Source organism: Seriola aureovittata, chromosome 4, assembly GCF_021018895.1.
Source record: "Seriola aureovittata isolate HTS-2021-v1 ecotype China chromosome 4, ASM2101889v1, whole genome shotgun sequence".
Lineage (NCBI taxonomy): Eukaryota > Metazoa > Chordata > Actinopteri > Carangiformes > Carangidae > Seriola > Seriola aureovittata.
Window position 1 is genome coordinate 14,232,823 of NC_079367.1, and position 19,662 is coordinate 14,252,484.

Here is a 19,662-nt window from a genome sequence, read left to right on the forward strand (position 1 = left end):
CATGTGTGGGCCTCAGATCCCACCTGCTTTTGTGCAGGAGACCAAGAAGTTTGAGGACATGATCCCTCACTGGCTTCCCACAGCCTTCCCTGCACTCCTGTTGTTGCACTGTGTTGTTCTTATCACAAGTACAGGCTGAAAGTTATAAAGAATGTCAAGAAATTGACATTTATAATGTAGATTGAAAGCAAACCACTCCCTTCCTCCCACCCCTGTGTCTCCCTACACTGTAATGCTCCGCCCAGCCCTTCAATGAGAAAAAAAAAGTTACCTACTATATCTTTAAAAGCCTTCTGATTCAAAACTGTATTTAGCATTTGAAAAAAAAAATCACACACAATCTTGCAAAATGAAATATAATGTAATAGCTGATGTAATAGCCAACTTTATCTTTGGCTCATAAAATGACCAAGAAGGCTGGCCCCCCACAGAATGTGATGGAGACACTGAATTATAAGTCAGAGGCAGAGTTTTTCCTCCAGAAAGTGGAAATGAACTATTTGTATGGTTATTTGTCATATGGGAGCTCACCAGATGGTAGTCAGGGCTTTGCAGTCACATAAATATCCACAGGACCCAAAAGGAGAAGTTTTGTTTCAAAACTTGGAACACTCATCAAAATGTTATGAATCTGCAAAGAAATGCTCATATTTTTTAATATTTGAAATATGATGAGGGTACTGTTTGTTGCTTTATTAACCTGCACAAAATATGATAATTCAGAATCAGAAACACCATCGTTTTTCCTTGTTGTAACGTAGAGGCAAGACTCTGCTCCAAGAGAAAAAGAGGTCAGTTTGACTGGCAAAAAGCTGAACCAGTCACCTACTTCACTCTGGAGACCTGCTCTGTCCCTCTGTTAATGTGTCAGTCTGACTGTGGCACCACGCTGTCGTTACAGCATACATCGCTGCAGGAATTGTACACACATTCATACGGTCAGAAATAGACGCACAAACACCTACTGTCTCACACACCTATGTGCATACAAAGTTACACACACACACAGGCACACACACACACACACATGCACACAGCAGGCGGCAGTAAACACTCTCTAATTGGAATGGTAACAAGCCGCCTGTCAATCAAACCCTTTCAAGTTCACTTCAGTATTCTGTTCAATCTGGTCCAACTCTGCAGCACTTTAATCAGCCACAACTGGGACTCAAATTTCCTTCCTGGACCACCTTTGTTATATTTATCTCAGTGTGTGTTTCACAGCAAAGGGCGACAGTAAACATGGGATGATGATTTAGTGAGTTCATAACCTGTATTCTGCATCACCAAGATGCAGTAGGAAGGCGTTTTAGCAGCACCAACGTAGGTGTCTGACTCTTCTCAAAGGTACATGAGTCACCAACTCTTCCTTAAATACCCGAAATTGTCATAGTTGGCTCCGATGTGACCGTTCAGACTAAATGGAGGTTGTATTTTAGAGATATTAGTAGGCTATAGCCTACACCACCAAAATACTTTGCTGTTGAGTGCACAGGAGGACCATGGTGACTTTCTTTACCAAGGCTAGGTGAATTTAGGTTGGATAAAAGGAGAAAATAGTGTGAATGTTTTATTATCATTCAAGTAATGCATTATATGTGAAAATGAGCACCTTACCATGAAGTCGCAGATCCACAAACACTGACTCTGTTCTGCCCTGTAGCACTCATCTGAACTGAGATAGATTCTGAACTTGCATTGTGTTACATAATGTTTCCCCAACAGTGGAGTTGTAGTTCTTTCTGTCGGGCAAAAACTACTCAATAGCAACACTGGTAATGAAATCGCCACTGTATGTTTGACTTTCCATATTCTTAATTATTATCCGGCAAAAATAAATACCACAGATTTATCTTTATTGGCTTAAAGTTGTTAATAAAACCATCTCGCTGATGTATTGGGCGGGATCTATGTGAAATAGGTTAAATTAAAATGATCATAGATTTTGTCAGTTTCTTATGTAATTCTGAATACTATGTGCTGCTCTATAACTATTCTAAATTAATATTATTGTTTAGAATATTATCTAGTAAATCTATAAAATCAGTCTATTTTAAATTCTATTAATCCGTATTTCCTGGATCTTTCTTTTTAGACAAATATGTATCTTAAGTCCACGGATTTCCTTAGTTTTGGAACCACACTCCAGGCCAATCTGCCAGGGTGGTATTAAACAGGCTTTCCTGACGTGCAATTTCGACTAATACAACATGCCACCATGTATTAGGTTGAGGAATGGAGTTTGTTGTGAAATCCAAAATTGAGTCATATTAGGTTTCAACAGTCATTTGTTAACTCCCAGGATAAATGTTTTGAATTTAAACTGTTTTCCACAGCGAGAGTAATTAGGCCTGTATTCAAATCAATGCATTCAGGAGGCACAATATAATAATGAAAGTAAAATAATCAATAAGAATGAAGTTATTTCTTCAGTGGAATGAGTATGCTACAAGAAATCAGAGATCCATCACAGCTTAGTCACTGTGCAACAGAAATGTTTAGTGACGAGCTAATAGATCAAGCTAGGGAACAATACTTCCAATATTTTCTAAATTGACTTGGGAGCAAAATATGTTTTAACATAAATTTTTGATTCACTGGTATCATCAGCAACATTAGCAAATCCTGACAGCCCCACTGTATGCAGTGGCTTAACATGCACATTTGAGCATGTGTGGTGGAGGATATGACACAAAACATTATTATGATTCATCCACATGCTTTGATCCTCTGTGTGGTCCTCTAAGGTGTCTATTTTACTTTTCTTTTCTTTTTTTAAGATTAAAGAAGTCACTATTGGCATTTAAAAATCGGTTATGGTTTCTCCCTGTTTAGATAGCCATGAGTAGATCAGGTCAGGCCAATGTGCCCTAATGACAAATTGAAAATAAAACATTTGTACCTGTTTAAGTCATGACTTTAAGAGCCTTTTTAAAGTGGCTGACTGCCAGCAAAATTAGACTGCAACTAAAATTAAGAGGCTTCACTAATGTAAGCCTTTGTTATTTTCTAAGTGAGTTCAATGATGTGGTGATAATATGAAAACGCCAAGTCGTACTCAAGTGGCAAACTGCCAACTAATTGCCCAGCTGTATCACGGAATAAGACAGGTAGATGGATAGATAGTGCACTTCATTAATGTCAAAGGGAAATTGCAGTGTTGCAGCAAACAATGGAGAGGGTAAATAACAGACAGTGCAATTAAAGGCTAAACTGTACAATAACTAAATAGAAATAGGCTAAGAGAAAAAGAAAATAGAGACGAAAGATAGACCCATAGCTATACTTTGTGCTGAACCTACTGTACACTGTAGAATGGTGGTAATATAATACACAGTAAATTAGTGCAGGTTGGTGGATATATATAGAGATGCACAAACCTTGAAAGATCATAATAATGTGACAGATGCAATACATACTATCATAGTGAAAAAGTCCACATGAGCGCTCTGTTCTTTACCAGGAAAAACTATTCTGTCAGAGGAGTCCCCTCTCACACAGAGGAGAATCACTCGACAGAGAGATGGCAGAAATGAATTCCTGAAGTGTTGCTTGTCACAGCAGCTGAAGAAGTCTTTGTTCCGCTGTTTGACCAGCAGGTCGTGGAGGGGCTGCAAGATGTTCTCCACTATATTCAGCAGCTTGTGCCGCAGCTTGCTCTCCGCAACCAACTCCAAGGGCTCCAGAGAACTCCCCAGCCCAGAGCCGGCCGGAGTTTGTTGGTGTCACTGGTTCTGACGCTGCTGGTTACAATAGGCTGGTAAAAGATCAGTAGCATCTTGCTGCACACATCAAAGGACCTAAGCTTTCTCAAGAAGAGTCTGCATTATCCCATCCTGTAGACAACCTCTGTGTTTCTTGAGGTGGACCCAAAGTGTTTGTATCACTTTTCTCCACCAAGAATGAAGTTCAGGTTTCCCTCAGCCTGATTACCCCTCAGCTTTGAAGCCTGTGATTTTTTTTTTTTTTTTACATACCAGACATCCGCCACATCTGGCAAATTTTTTTCCCAGCTTCCTCCTGTGAGCATCTTTGCTCTCCCTCACTTTCAGTTCCCTCTGCACGCTCCTCAGTAGGTCTTTGTCCCCGTCCCTGACGCCTCTCCTCTTCCTGTTCAGCAGCTCCTTCAGGTCGCTGGTTATCCAGGGCTTGTGGTTTGGGAAACATTGCACTGTCCTGGTGGGGATGGTGTCGTCCACATGGAAGTTCATGTAGTCCGCTGTGGAGTCTGTCTTGGAGGTGATGTTGTCTTCATGGGGTTGAGAGTACATTCCGGTCTGTGGCCGTAAAACTTAACACAGGGCTTTAAAACATCCCTGCAAAGTCTCATCAGCTTCCTGGGTCCACCTCAGTAAAAGAGAAGTGTAGCTAGTCTCCTGAAATGACCATGAAATCATGTGGGTGTTGAGTTTATAATCTAGCAGTGATGGAGTTGACGCCATCACACGCTACGTTGGCAGCAGCTGATGGCGGGATGTAAACACCCACAACAATGGCACGCCAAATCCCGCGGCAGATAGCGTGGATGCAGGGTCACGGCTAAGAGTTCAATGTCTGGGCTACAGTGATGCTCTTTCACAGTAACATGTGCATCTGTTGTTTTGCAAGTGCTGCAGTCCCCTCTCCTTTCTTCGTACTACTCTGCCTTCAGTCTTCTTGAATCTGGGGCTTCACTCTGAGCAGAGTGTGTTTGGAGAGAGTGAACCAATCACAAAGGTAAACAATGCCCCCACTCCTGTTGCCATAGCTGCTATGACAAATGTAAAAAACACTAGGAGAACCAATAAAAGGTCTTTCAGTCACCAGTTGAAAAAGCCAAGCAAATAGTGTCTAAAGGCAATGAATTAGAAAAACACAACATTACTGCAACAGACTGTCACCATTTTGAATTCACATTCAAATTGAGGCTTAGCTAATCTTCAGTTTTTATGATACTGCTTTCTCTGAATACCTAATGAGTGCAATGATAAGATGATCCTATCTATGTTGTGAATAACGAGTGAAGGCAGCATGCCAGAGAACTGCACAGCTGGAGAGCTGCACACAGAGACAGACAGAGAGTGGCTGCATCTCTTGGTCTTCATTCTCATTCAGTGTCGCTCTCTCCCTCCACTTCTTTTTCTCAAATGTCCAGCTTTAGAAAAGTCTTTGAAACTCTTTTACCTAAAACTAAACAAGTTTTTCATAATTTAATGTCTGGTTTTGCCAAGGGGAAGGCATGATAAAAGAACATAAACATTAACAGCAAACAAACTATGGTCCCTATTTTACACCTGACGCAAAGCAAGTGTCTTTGCTAATTTCCGACAGATGCATTTTTGGTTTTCCGGTCCACCCACAGTGTTTAAATAGCAGATATACTTCCTATCTGTGCGCCCGTGGGTGTTTTGGTCTCAAAATGAGGTGTGGTCAGGTGCATTGTTGGTGCATTGCTATCTTGAGGCAGTGGAAGCGATTACGTGATTGACCAATAAAAACCTTGTCTGACGTCAGTGAAGCAGTATTTCACTGTTATTCAAAAGGCGCATTATCAAGATAATAATATGCACTTACACTGGTGGGTGCACAGAGTGCATACACTTGCCTGTTACATACAAGCAGAGTGAGCTAAAAATGTGCTTCAGCTGTTTGGATTAGTCAGGTGGAACATTACAATCCAGCCTCAGAAGGTCGGCGCATTCTCTGTGGCGTATCGTGTGTTGTACAACATCGCCATTTGTCATGACATAAATGAGGCTTTGCAGAGAAGCATTCTTACTTGGTAAATCCACCACAGTGTTTCCCATTTATCAACTTAACTAAATTTGTCCCACCACAGTGTCGTAATGAACCAAAAATGTATTTACACCTCTCGTAATGTAACATAAAATACGACTAACGTTGTGATTTGTGCCGCTGCTTCTTCGTAGATTTGTGCGCAGTGCACTGATTCACTCAGCCCTTCTTTGCCCCCCGGGGTGCACAGAGCTGTTGCACGTGTATGCCAGGACTGGACTCACTGGCCAGTCACAGTATGTGATCAACAGCCGCAAATGAAAAAAAAATTCTGTGTGAAACACTTCACCATTATAATGGCAATCTGCCAAGGTGCAAGCTTTTGACCTATGCTCCTGGTGCAGCATTTGTTTTTTCCACCTTTGAAATAGTCAACGTGGTTATGGACGCACACTAAATGCACTTGCGCCGTACACTTCAGGCCATGTGCTTTTGACTGTTAAAATAGAGCCCAAAGTCAATTTTATCAGTTAAATATATTTACAAAAACACAATAATAATCATAAAATCACAACTTTATTTATATTGCACATGTCATACAAGAAGGTGCAACAGCAATATTTTAGAAATATTAAAAAAGATAAGGCTTTTTTCATTATATTTTCAAAAAATAAAACAACAAATAAAGTAAATAATAAGGAAATCATGGAACATTTTGTGTGATTTGTTTCATCTAATTTGGAACTGCACATATGTCGATTGATAAAGAAATATTACAATTCTAAACAATGGTAGAATAAACCGATATGGATGGTACATTGTGAATAATTTGTCAGATACACATAATGCAATTTTACTCTGCATGACTGAAATGATCAGAAATCGTCACTATCCATCAAAACCTGCCAGACTTTTTCTTGAGAAATAACAGCAGGGAGCAGCTGAGTTTCTGAGGGTTGGACACTTTGCATTTCCTGACACTGTGGTAGAAAGAAGATAATTTTTCTGCAACATGAGTGTTTTTGTTTATCAGAGTATGTGCAGGTAGGCTTGTGTGTGCATGTCTGTGCCTACTCATGTGTAGCTATATGTATGCATGTGTGTGTTATTAGCCATGCTTTGCTTGGTATCCATCTATCTGGCAGCTGAACTGCTTTCCTGTTTGCCTGAGAGCAGCTTCATGTGCCACATCACTCTCTGGGATCTCTGCCTGTTTTCACGCGCAGAGTATCTCTGATGCTAACACACGTCCTACTTAAGGTGTTATTTGGCATACACTGTTGACGTGCACATTTTATGTCAATTCGTCTGTAAATAATCAGCGTTCCACATGTTGACTCCCACCTCTGCCTCTTGTCTCTCACCTGCCATCTAGACATTAAAAGGTGATCCGCCTCATTTCAACCCTATTTCTATTGTGGCTGTTGCTGCTCTGTGGGTTGTGCTAGATATGCACCTGCCACCTCTGCTGTAGCGATCCGGAAGACGAGGAGTCGTTCAAAGCAGCGTAGAATGGCGCCTATGGGGGCAAGCTGTGAAAATGTTCCTTTAATGTTCTATTGTTGTCAATGTAAACACAAATCTAGTTTCCTTTTTTTTTTTTCCCTTTCTTCCTGCTCCCAATTTGAATGCTGTCATGACTTTGTCTGTCTACCACTTCCTGTTGCTCTTCTTCTTTTCCTTCCTCCATCACACTTGTTGAACTCGTTCTCTCGTTTTTGAAGCCGCCTGCAGATGGCAGAGAAGAGGAGAAGAGAAAGCAAAGATTGGGACGATGGATAGTGAGCCAGAGCAGAGGACAAGGCTTTCTTTTTTTTTTCTTAATGTCTGTGTGTTCAGCCATGTGAGGAGAGAACTGGGATGTGGTCCAGCCACAAGACTATCAAAAAAAACACACCACGCCGTGACAGTGTAACACAGTTTAAAAACACACACGCACACAAACAACTGGCTCGCTGGTAACAGGAGGAGAAAATGAGGCAAGCGAGTAGTGAAAGGGCAAGGGAGTAAGAGGACGGAGGAGGAGGATGATGAAACTGGCATTGAGGTGGAGGGATTGAGGCAAGAAGTGAGATATAGAAGGGAAACCCAGCAGGGACGAGTGTAAGGGAAGAAGAAGTGGGGGAAATAGGTTGGAAAGTAAAGTTGATATGAAGGCCAAAGAAGGATGGGGGGGAGAAGAGATTCATTTTCTCCCACTACAGTTTGTCCTTAACTTACAGTTAATAGGACACACCCATTGGGACAATAAGACAGACTCAGAGATGGAGGGTAAAGGAGAGAGTTACAAGGAGGCAGATATGGATGAAGATGCACAAACATACATAGAGATATGAAAGAGAGAAAGGTTGAACAAAAGGACGGAAATCCTGCAATACATCCGTGTGTGTGTGTGTGTGTGTGTGTGTGTGTGTGCGCGTGTGTGTGTGCGCATACTTGCATGCGTGTACAGCCTGGATAAGGCAGCGTTGACATCTGATTACCATCCTCCCTGCCCTCCTCTTTTGCCCGTAGTCCTCTCCTTCCGTCCACTCCTCCTCCGTCATTTCATTTCCTCTTTCATCTTCTCTGCGTTTCATCTGTTGTATAAAAAAAAGATTGTGCTGCTCTTTGAAACAACAGCAGCTGCATAATGAACTGACAGGGCAATATTTACACAGCATGGGTCGATCATGAACCCAGCCCAATCTGTCGTGTTTTGAAGTGTCGGGGGAGAAGAGCAAAGTGATCAGCGAGTTCATGTACGACAGCACTCGTCATAAGCCGGGTGTTTGCCTAGGAACAGAGTCTGTCAACAGTACCTGTCATGCTAGTACATGTATGTGTGAAACCCTACTCGTACATAACTCATGCATACATATTTAGTTAATTATGATGGACATTTACAGTAGAAGAAAAATGACACCTCACTCAACTCACATTCAACTTAAATTAAAGCTGAATCTTTAACAGCAAATGTGTGAATATTTATCAGAGAATCGCTGTGACTGGTTGCCACCTGTCTGGATGTGAGTGGACACCACTGATATTGGCATCAGCATCATTATCAGTATCTACAAATCAGCATAAATGCAGCTCTATTCTCTGTTCCTGACACTCACATCCCTTACTACTTAGTGTGGTGGTGCAAAGATGGAGCTGATCTGTGACAGTGTTAAGTGTAGCAGTTGTGACTTGGCAGGTTGTGCCGGTGATCTAATGAGCCATTTTACTGAAATGCACAAAGCGTGACAACCTAATAAGATGATCAATATTTCTCAAAAGCCTAGTACACTCAGCCCCACTGAGAAATTCTTCAATAATATATTAGCAATATTTGTGCACCAGCTTTGAAGTGTAAAATTGTGACATTTTTCTCTTTTCTGCTTACTGTATCATGATGTAGGGATCGACCGATTATCGGCCGGGCCGATTATCGCCGCCGATATTCAGCATTTTGACGCATATCGGCATCGGCCTTTTTTAAAATTCGACAGCCGATAAGAGATCAATTTAAAACTGGGTTATTTTGGCTCTGATGCAGCCGCGCCTCTCTGTCTGCTGTCACTACTCTGTCGCCAGCATTGTCCCACCCACAGCACCATCTGATTGGTTACAAGCAGAGCCACGGTAACAGCCAATCAGCAGTGTAAGCTGTGCATGAACAGTCCTTACACACACGGTGGAGAAGGTCCAGAGAGCAAATACTTGTTTTGAAGGTAAGTTAAGGCAGCAGAGTTTCCCGAAATTGTAATAAAAATCCCAGTCCTCTACAACTCACAACTACTAGTAAGATTACTGTGAGCCCATTAACGTTATATAAACATAAGCGGCAGCTCTGCTGCTCGCAGTCCCTCCAGACGTGCCGTTAATCACTTGAAACAAGGTTGCTGATAATATCGATATGTCCAGTTTTATTGCAGGGAAGCCCGTCGAGGTGAAGGCTGGTTAGCTTTTAGCGTAACGTTAACCCATCGGTCCGCGGCTCTAGATGCTCAGCAGACTGTAGCAATGGGGAGAATGTCTGTTATGGTAGAGAATAGTGTGTGTTTGTGTGGAAGTCACATGAGAAACTCTACAACTCACGACTACTAACGTTACTGTGAGGCCCAATACGTTGGCGGCAGCTGTCTGTTCCTACGATAAACACTGATTATTAAAGTGAAGATGCTTTAGGCTATTTAGTGTTTAATCCCTTGAAACAAGGTTACTGATAACATTGATACTGAAATAGTTATAAAAGTAAGAAGTGTGTGTGAGAAAGAGAGACACAGAGAGAGAGAGAGATTGCAGGGAAGCACGTTGAGGGGATGGCTAGTGAATAGTGTGTGTGTGTGTGTGTTTGTGTAAGCCACATGAGAAGCTGCAGAAACTGACAGCAAGTACCATCTGTCTGAGAGAAAACTGTAGGGCAATAATGGCTGTTTAACTACCAAGTACTTTACCTTTTTCTGTGTTGATTGAGAGATCCCAAGCAGCAGAAAATGACATATTGTTAGATGAAGTGTGTCCTGAATCTGTCTTTGATAGGTTCTTGTAGAGAGGAGCAGGATATTGCTGTTCAAGACTTAAGACATAATGTAACTGCATCATAAAGCCTACATGAACTGCATTCTTCAAACTGCAAACTTCAGGGAACTATTTATTTATTTATTTAAATTTTCAGTCAACTTTATAAGAGATGCTGCTGACCCTGGGAACTCCTTGCACTTTTTGTTTTTGTTTGAACTTAAAACAAAGATAAGTGAAAGATTAACATTTCAGTTATATTGAAATTTTGGAATACTTTATTTACTGTAGAAAACTTTAGTGAGCTATTTATTTGTTTAAGTTTTCATTTAACTTTATAAGACATGCTGCTGAGCCTGGGAGCTCCCTGCATTTTTTGTTAGAATTTTAAAACAAAGATATCTATTGTCTAAGGAAAAAAAAAACTTTAACATGTTGCAAATCTGAAAAGCTGTTAAATAAACATATGATTAAAGGCATTTGAACAAAGTTAAGTGGAATTTTTCCATTATTCAAGATTTTCACGCCAATATTTTCCCTTTTATTGCAAATAAATATCGGCTCCAAATATCGGTTATCGGCCTCCTTGACTACTAATAATCGGTATCGGTATCGGCCCTGAAAAAACCATATCGGTCGATCTCTATCATGATGTACAGTACAACCACTGACACTGACTTGCCATAAACCTTCACCTTGCTTCCGGGATCAAGCGCTTTCTGCTGCATGCAGTAGTGAGAGAGTTATTTTTAAATACAGAAAGTGAGGGTGGGAGGCACAAGCTTGCAGCTAAGGTGTGAAGATGTCCAATTAAAGTTATTTTTTCCCCAAGAAAAAAAGATCTTATTTTAATTAGAAAACATTCAAATCCAGTCACATGAGTTTATATGAAATGATTCTTTCACGTTTTTCTCCTGAATGTGCCTCTTGATTAACTCGGCTTCAGTACCATGTTTAAGAATACGCTATGATCTGGAGTTTAATAAATTGCTGTATTCTCATCTTGCATAGCCCACTCCTTTGCACTGCAAGTAAAATCGTTAGGGAAAGAGTGAACATTTATTCATTTTCATAATGAAGACATTTTACTGTGAATTAGATCTGCAGCAATTAGTAAATTCATCGATTTAAACTTTTCATTAAACTTTAATAATTGATTAATTGTTTGTTAATTTTTTCAAGCAAAAATGGCAAACATTTAATGGTTCAGGTCCTCAAATGGGAAAATGTTCTGCACTTCTTTGTCATACATTGAATATTTTGGGTGTCGGACAAAACAAGCCATTTAATTAGGTCACCACAGGCTCAAGAAAAATTTGATTAATATTTTTCACTGTTCTCTGCTGTTTCACGGACAAAACCATTAATTGATCAATCAAAAAAATAATCAATAGATTAATGAGTGATTAAAATAATCATTAGTTACAGCTTTAATCTGAATTCTACTGTATTTGCAGTACAGTAGATAGGTAGCAGGTGCAGTAGCTACAATTACTATGAGACGGGCTTTAAATACTTTTAGATCTATGTGATTTTAGTTTAGTCAGTTGATGGGAGTGATTTATTAAATGAATCTCTTCAGCTGTTTTTGCGTATAACAGAAATGTCAAATGTTGCCATGCCAACTGATAAAGAGGATGGATCAGTGTATTTTAACTAAACCTTGAATAACAATATCACTACTTTTAGAGTATGTGTTTTTTTTCTTCCTTTTTTTTGGCTCTTTTAATTGCAGGGTGACTGTCTTCACACAGATATTCAACAGAACTTGAAGCCACTCTTTAAACCACCATTTAGTTTAAAGTATAAAATATGTTTAGAAAAGAATAATATAGCCTACTATTTAAAGACAGACATTGTCTTGTTGTTGAATGATTGTTGTCTATACTTTAAACTAGTTTTTCAGTTGGAAGAGCTGCAATGAGACCATATCTGATGTCTCAATTAGTCATATGTTAAGAAATAGTCCCACTTGTGCGTTGCAATTGGCTGAAACAGATTTTTATCATAGGAGACACGTTAAATCAGCATTGTTGTGCTGATCTGTGATAGCAGCAGAGCAATCCAAGTATTTTACTATTCAGCTTGCTTTGTATTAAGTTGTTACATAAATTTCAGGCATTCTTTTGTTTTCAATTGCAGGGTAGCAGCCCCGTTCCTGTAATAATGACATAATTATAATTTATATTTCATTCCTTTTTAATTTTTTTTAATTTTTTATTACACTACCATTTCAATCAGTACAGTAGAATCACCCCCTGGAAATTCAGCCATTCAAGAAAATGCTTACAACATACCAATCTTCTCCTTGAATCATAATTCACTCAGTTTCCTGTCAAACCAAAAAAAAAAAAAAAAAAAAGCTTTTTACTTTATCTTTACCTGCATATTTTCCACATAGCTCTATTTTGTTGTGTGTGATTTCAGTGGTTTTGTCATCCTTACACCTGCTTTGAGAGGTATTAGCATCTGAGCATATGATATTGTTCCATTGGTCAATGACCTAACATACTTTCACACACGTTTCACTTATTTGTAAAGCCTCGGTTTTCTGTATGCACAGAGTTATTTAATCACCAATGTAGCTTATTCTTCGCCAGTGAGAAGGTGTTCTTTTCTCTTACATTCATGTCCTTGAATTCAAGCGACACTCAATGACTCATGTTTCTCTCTGTGGACACTGTGTTCTTCTACTCCTCTTTCTCTGTGTTCCCCAACTCTCCTATATCTCCCATATCTCTGATATCCTCCTACAACTCTTTTTACCCATTTCTCAAGTTTTTCCTTGAATTGGATGCAGCAGAAAGAGATTATTTAAGTGGGCATGGAAAGCAACTTCTCTTGTGATTTTGCTCTTGAAATAAAAGGATTACTTGATCTAAAAAAAACAAAAAAACAAAACAGATACACTGCATAGCCTGTAGCCATCTCTGATGTAGTGAAGTTGATCAGAGACCAATCTTTGCAGCAGTGACACATAGCAAACAACAAGTGTATGATGAGTGTGTGAGAAAAAGAGATCGAATGACATAAAACAAGCTGCTTCTGCCACCAGAGAGGCAGCTGACCCAGACAGCAGCAGATGCTCAGAGCAGAGCAGGTGGAAAATGTCACCGATATGGCTGATGTCTCTTTAGACTCCAAAGGTAGCTGCGAGCCAAATGCACACAATGAATGTCTTATCAGAGAGGGCTATCACCACTGTGCTGTAGCAGCTCAGTCGATGTAAAGTTCATCAAACACACAGTCATAACTCTTTACCCTCTGGTTTTGATGTTTAAAAAAAGGCCAGGCTATGCACAGGAATCATGATGAGAAGAAAGTGACAATCTGCAGTTAAAATACAAACGCCACTTTACTCAATCTACTTTAGACCCTGATCTTTAGTCTTATTGTTGAATGAGCACTAATGCTTACTACTTAGTATTACAGGTTAAGGATAAGGATGACAAGGGTGACAGATTGTAGTCCCAAGAATTGATGAGGAGATTAAAATGGCTTGCAATAAGAATGGAAAATAATGCGGAAAATTCAACAGATATGCGAAAAGGAATATAATGGAAATATGACTGCATGTAAGTCAATTGTATTGGGACTTAACCTGAACTTTAAAGATGTCAAACTCGCAGCACACTGCAAGATTGTAGATGGATTTCTAAAAGGTAAAAGGTCACTTCAGCATCACAGGTAAATACTGTAATAGTGGAACCAATAGGTAAAACTTTCACATCTCTTCTACAGCTTTAAAGCTTTTAAACCAAGAGATTTGAGTCTCTATCATTTCATTCACTTTGGTACCAGTATTAAGGGGCAGTTCCAAAAGATGTTTACCTGAATACCATATATGCAGAGGAGGATTTTTAGAGCAAATCTACAGTTGGTAAATGACATTGCTGATGGAAATGAGGAGGGGAAGGTTCAGCTTAAGGAACTATTCATGCAGCTCAGTAAATGCAGTTGTCCGTGACACACAGCACTGAAATTAAATAGCTCATTAGTGGAAGCCCATGCAATTTGCACATGCACATTTTTACACACCTGCATTTCAACAGCTGTTACTTTTACTATATTACTGAACCTTCTCTGCAGTACAAGACTTTGGCTTTGAACCAACCACGTTCAGTTTGAGCTGTGGTGCTGCTTGACATTGGAAAAAACTGACATTGCATTATTTCTTTTCTGCGATATGTATTGTGATATGAAGAAGATACAGGAATTTTCACCAGACGACTTGAATACGTTCAACCTTGTCTTTTCCGTTGCTGAAATAATTCCATACAACTGATGTTGATTTTCTGCATCTCAGTCACTAGCAACCAACTCCATGTATCCAAAAAGCCTTAAACCGGAGTAGAAAATGTTATATCTGACAGACTTCTCTTGTAGATTAGTCATGGAAAATGAGACCTGCGGGAGTTTTCCTTTTGCATCAAGCAGCAAAAAAAGTTAGCATGACATGTTTGAGTTCATTTCCCTGACTTGACATTGCACACCCTGCGATGCGAGTATTATGTATGCTCACATCGTGATGACAATGCTGATGTGATATATTGTGTAGTCCTAGTTTGAACACAGAGGCAGCAGTTATTGAGGGAAGGCTGATAATCAAAGAGTGTGTCCTTAAAGTGAGAGAGTGTGGATTCAAGGCCTGTCTGTGTCTAAGCTTTGCATTTGCACAGTAAATATCACTTTCATGTAGTTAGTAAGATGCTACAATAAGATATAACAGGAAACCTGGGAGAAGTCAATATATAAACAAATGAAACAAATAGTGACTCAAACGCACCCGGAATAATTGGGGTAAAAAAAAAAAAAAAAATTCATAAGCGATGGAGGGTGAGGGTTTGTTTATGCTCCTGTTTGAGCCTGCACAGTGAGAAATCAACATTCGGAAACCTTTTGTTTGCTTTGGGAATAGTCAGATTATCAGGTTTTGATTACTAATTTAGCATTTCTAAGTTCACGTCTCCTTTATCCTTTCCCGCTGGGGCGGCTCCTCTGCTGCGCTGGCAACATAACAGCTCATCTGAGTGGGAGTGGAAGAACCTCTGTCTGCTGAGCGTCTGTTCACTGCACAATTCACAAAAGGCAATTTTGGGAATGTTTTTAAATGCGTTTAGCAGGAGAAGATGCAATCTAGCGGAGAAGCTTCATTTTCTTCATTCTTATTTACAGTAGAATGTCCCACTTTCAAAGATTGTGTTGAAAATGTTTTAAAAAGCACTTAGAAGAACAATTAACCTACATCATTTGAATGCTCATTAGTGGGAAGGGATTTGTGTTTGGAAGCCGGCGCCATGCAATGTGCAGGATTTCACATTACAAAACCATGAATGAAAAGTTTAAAACCAAAAGCTCCGGAATTTTCTGTGTGAATATATTATTTTCCTTTTTTTTTTTTTACATAGCAAAGCTTTATTCTTTCAAGACCTCAGCTTTCACTTTTTTGAGCTTCTTATGTGCATTTTATTCAGGCTTGGAAATCTGGGAGGAGTTTATACATGAACAAATAAAAAAAAATAGTGAAAAAAGTAAAACAAATACCGACTCAAACACACCTGAAATAATTGGAGTAAAAAAGTGAGGGGGAGGGTAAGGGAGGACCACCTCAACATTAACAACACTCAACAGCTGCAGGGTTATTGCATTCAATTGGTTTGAATTGTTTTGTTTTTCTTGGAGTAGCATCTCAGCATATTTCAAAATCAACAGAAGCCATTTGTTCCTTGTATTCAAGTTTTTCTTTTTTCTTAACTGTAGTTCCATCAACAGTTCGGTCCATTTTGCATTTGAGTGAAGCATCAGCAGCAGTAGAAAGAAATCAGACTTTCAAAGGGGAAGAAAAAGTTCAAATCCAATTTAACAACTTATTTAAACAAATAAAATAAAATGTTCCTAAAAAATTAAGGACTCTTCTCTTCAAAGATCTTAAAAATGAAGCGGCTTCTTCATGGTGTGAAATCCAGTGAAGCGTTGAGATTGATATGCAGATGGCAGACCACAGATATGGTCTTTTTTATATGAGGATAGAATTGGTGATGACAGATAAAAAAAACGATGGCCTGCATGACACACACAAACACACTCATGCATAAATGCAAAGGCACATATGCACTTGCCCACCGGGTCTAATCCCCGCTCTGATCGGCTGACTCGATTGTTTATCTCTGATAGCGCTGTTGCGATGAAGCTGTCCTCTAAACTAAACTCTGACGACTCGTGCTGTCGTCTCTTTTCTCGGCTTTCATCTTCTCATCTCTTTCATATCAGTTGTCTGTTGGCTCTGCTCACCATTGTGTGCTTAAATGCTGTTTCACACCCAGGCCGCCGTGTTGAAACTACTGCACATAAACAATCTGTGAATCAAAATTAATCAGTCAGTTACATTTTTTTTTTTTTTGCATAATGCATATCCAGTGGCTATTCCAAAGCAAAATTGAAATAACACATCACATTTCAAATCCCCGAAAGAGCCCCCATTTGCTGCTGCATTTTCATCCCCTTTTGAAAAACTTGCCGAAGATTTCACTGGACAGCAAATCATTTTCAAAGCTCTGGCCTCTTTCTACCCCTCTGTGCTGCTCTCCATTAACAATAAATGGAAGCTGGCTTCTTCCTGTCAAAAACGACTTCATCCAGAAACAAACATCGGCATCTCTTTCGTCCTTACATCATGTCCATCTCCTCTCATCATAAAGTTAAAAACACTTGGCTCTCTCTTATCAGAAGCCAAAGAACAATATCTGGCCAATTCTTTTTTTTTTTTTTTTTTTTTTGTATTTTCTTCAAAATTGCATCCATTAAAACAAAAAACAGTTAACAACAACACAGCACCTCGTGTCATTTCTTTCGGTCAGACACAGCCTTAGGTAGGGACCTCACTTGGATGTGAGACGGAAGGCTCGAATGTGTTATTTAAATAAGCTTGGTGTCAACAGAGATGGCCTCATTTGCCTCCCCATCTTCATTCGTCATCAGACACACTCCTCCTCGGTATCAGATAAAGCTGGAGCGTGAAACTGTTTTTGCTAGATTGATTTCTACAGTGTACCTTTTTTGAACAGCATATTGCATACGAGCTGCTTGATACGTTCGCCAGCCGACTCTGAGAACGTGATTTTCAAAGCTTTTAATCAGTTCATATTGGTTGCAGTATAATCTGCATGTGCAAATAGATTCAACACAGTGACAACAATAACATCTGCCTCGCTGTGAAAGTCAGCAAAACACAGACGCCTTTCAGCATTATGTTTTATTTTTCAAAAACAGATGAAAATGATTTAAAAAAACAAACATGCAGAGACAAGGTGAATATTTTAACATAAGTAAAGTAAGTAAAAGTGAGAGAAAAAGGCATAGTTGTGTTTTCTTTTCTCTGTTCTCTACTGTGTGTATGGAGTGGTGGAGGTTTCAAACGTATTCTAGCATGCTCAACAGGCAGGGGAACTTTCCTTCAGTTTATCTGCATGTCTTTGGACAGTGAGAAGAAACTGCAGCGGCGCAGCGCAAACCCTCATTTGTAACCACAGAGCCATGGTGTTTCACACAAAACCCACCAAAAGAAAGTCCAAACAGCTGTGGAAAGTTTAAAAAAAAGAATGAAAAATGTTCTTCTTAGCAAGAGAAGATGCACATTCAATATTAATGATGTCGGTTGTTTATCTCCTGTCTTGCAGGTCTGAGATCACATGTAATATGTAAAGCCGCAGTACGTCGAGGGAGGTGCACACAGTGATGTGACATGAATCAGCGTGTTGCACTTGCGCGACAGGTCTCCATGCTGTTCCTTCAGACACAGATTCAGATCACTGCAGCCCCCCTACCACTTCCTGCCAAAATGTGGACACTAACACTACATACTTTGACAAGATTTAGCCCCAATTAAACAGTCCTGTGCATGCAAATTCAGAAAAATACTTTTTTTCTTGAATCCCACAGTCATAATGGTTTTCCTTTGTGGCTTTTTCACAGCAGTTCCCTCATCTGGAAAATTTAGGCTGGGCGAGGACGGTAACTCTGGGTTTAATTAGTTGAACTAAACTTGATGAGATCTTGTGGTGTGCATCCAAGCTAAGATAAAACCAGGGGAGAGCCGAGTTTTTCAGTTATCTCTCACAGTGAGCTGTCCTCATTAAAACACATCTGATGGTTGTCTGCAGAAGATTAAACGAAAAACACCATGAGGTGCCCTTATTATAAATACTGAGCTCGGCTGATTACAAACAATTGCCTTCATCACCCCCTCTCATTTGCTTAGCAAGAAGGTTGTCTCGTAGAAGTCCATTCAGTCGCCTGGCACCGGTGATTAGGGATATTGTAAATATTGCTGGGAGTGGGTGGAGATTTATGGTAGAGGTGCAGCGAGCATGTAAAATTCTCTCACACTTCAACTGTAGTCCTCAACTGTATTGTATAGTTTAGTAGTCAAAAAGGCAGAAAATTAAGTGGTCATTCAATCCATTATTCACAATCTATTAAGCAAGAACAAAAACCACAAAGCTAGCATTAATTCAATTAGTGACTAAAGCACTTGAGTGAACCAGGTGAAATGGAGGCAGGTAGTTGGAGAGACATAATTTCGTTCAGTGAGTCATTCCTTCCCTCTGATTTTGAGTCATTATGAAACAGGAGAACACCTGGTGGCTCAGTCGGCTCGGGTACATGCAGCGACCGGCTTCAGCTGAATGAGATTCAGCTGAAGGCAGCCTCTGTGTGATGTGTGCTGCACGTCATGTGGAGGGACACTTGCGTGCAGGGGCAAAGAGGGGGGAGTGAAGTGATATAAAAACAGAAATAGAACAATTGCAACCCCTTACCAGTTCATCCTCTGTTACCATGGAGACGCTTTAAAGGAGTGTCGTCATAGTCTGAATATATGAGCGTACTTAACCACCTGTTGCCATCTCAGTTCATCTCCATTCATATGTGGACAAAAGGATGGAGCCTTGACGGAGCTGAGCTGCGACAGGCTGAGAAATCATGGCCCCCCAAAATTGACTGCTTTTAGTCTTTTAGTCTTAAAGGGACTGTTTTTTTAGAATGAAACTAAGGCATCATGTTACAGAGTAAAATTACTGATTGAGATCTAAACTTCTTTTGTGGAAAAAAACTATGTATTTGTCACATTTAGTTTTAGGAGCAGCATCTAGTCCAGCATCTACATGTTTGACCTCCAACAACAGAGGTGGTTTGAGAGGCTATCTAGCCAGATGTCGAAAAAGTGTAACTGCATCCATCTGACCGAGACTGACATTACTGATGGCCCAATTGATCGGCCACTGATCATTTCGATTTATTGCCGATTTTCGTGAAAAAATAAGTGATCAGTTGATCAGAATTAATGCTTCTAGTCAACGATCACCTTAAAACCAATCACCTGAGGTTAGTACTCTGGGGTCTGCGGCTGAGAGAAGCACTGTGTCCTGTGCAGTGTTGTCCCACCTCCCACCTTGTTCACAT

The 19,662-nt window shown here is 39.9% G+C and overlaps 1 long non-coding RNA gene across 2 annotated transcripts in view; it reads left to right on the plus strand.

Moving 5' to 3' along the window:
* LOC130167217 (uncharacterized) overlaps positions 1 to 18,078 on the plus strand; it is a 74,226-nt gene extending 56,148 nt beyond the window's left edge. For both annotated transcript variants that reach the window (XR_008827253.1, XR_008827252.1), the window contains exon 3: positions 17,880 to 18,078. This is a non-coding gene — a long non-coding RNA (uncharacterized LOC130167217). The remainder of the gene's footprint in view (positions 1 to 17,879) is intronic.
* Positions 18,079 to 19,662: the final 1,584 nt, after the last annotated feature.